Below are 1346 nucleotides of genomic sequence, written 5' to 3' on the forward strand. Positions count from 1 at the left end.
AACGTTAACTCGTGTGGATTTCGAATCATCGAACGTTGACTTTTGTTGCAACGCATTGAACGGCGTTGACCTGTTAACTCGTGTGGATTTCGAATCATCGAACGTTGACTTTTGTTGCAACGCATTGAACGGCGTTGACCTAGGGTTACGCGTTGATCGGCGTTGACCTTAGGGTTTCGAATCGTCAAACGTTGACCTTGGTCGCAACGCGTTGACTGGCGTTGACCTAGGGTTACGTGTTGACCAGCGTTGACCTTAGGGTTTCAGATCGCCGTACGTTGACTTTTTGTCGCAACGCGTTGACTGGCGTTGACCTAGGGTTACGCGTTGACCGGCGTTGACCATGGGGTTTTGCATCGTCGAACGTTAACTCGCGTGGATTTCGAATCATCAAACGTTGACTTTTGTTGCAACGCATTGAACGGCGTTGACCTAGGGTTACGCGTTGATCGGCGTTGACCTTAGGGTTTCGCGTTGATCGGCGTTGACCTTAGGGTTTCGAACGTCGAATGTTGACTTTTTGTCGCAACGCGTTGACTGGCGTTGACCTGGGGTTACGCGTTGATCGGCGTTGAACTTAGGATTTCGAACGTCGAATGTTGACTTTTTGTCGCAACGCGTTGACTGGCGTTGACCTAGGGTTACGCATTGACCGGCGTTGACCCTAGGGTTTCGAACGTCGAATGTTAACATAGTTTATACTCGTACGTTTACTGGAGTATACACAGTTTAAACTCTTAAGGTATTGGAGCACGGCGGTCCCAAGTGTTGGGATTGCAGGACCAACTGTTAAAGCTGATTCATCTGCATGTGTGGATCTTATCTTGAATTTGTTGGATGCTCGAGTCACGAGACCAACTAGTGGAGCTGGTGCGTCAATGACTCGTATTTATAGAATTTTTGGCAAATTCTCAGCCATCAACGGGTTTGATGAGCCTTTACCGACTACCGTTTGAGTCGGGCTAGCATGCAGATTGTTTAAGTCCGTTCCACATGTGACATTAAGCTAAAAGAGTTAACCCTTTTAGTGCTACGATATTGAATACGTAGACTTCGTCTTTCTCACGGGAATAGACTACCCGGCAACGTGTGTTAGACGTAGACTTAGGATTTTTTGGCAAATCCTTAACCATAAACGGATTTGATGTGCCTTTACCGACTACCGTTTGAGTCGGGCTAGCAAGCGGATTGTTTAATGTGCCTTTACCGACTACCGTTTGAGTCGGGCTAGCAAGCGGATTGTTTAAATCCGTTCCGCATGTGACATTGTGCTAAAGGAATGAACTCCCTTAGACTTGATGCTACGACTTTGAATACGTAGACTTCGCCCTTGTTACGGGAATAGG

This window comes from Asparagus officinalis, chromosome 6, assembly GCF_001876935.1.
Source record: "Asparagus officinalis chromosome 6, Aspof.V1, whole genome shotgun sequence".
In the NCBI taxonomy this organism is placed as follows: Eukaryota; Viridiplantae; Streptophyta; class Magnoliopsida; order Asparagales; family Asparagaceae; genus Asparagus; species Asparagus officinalis.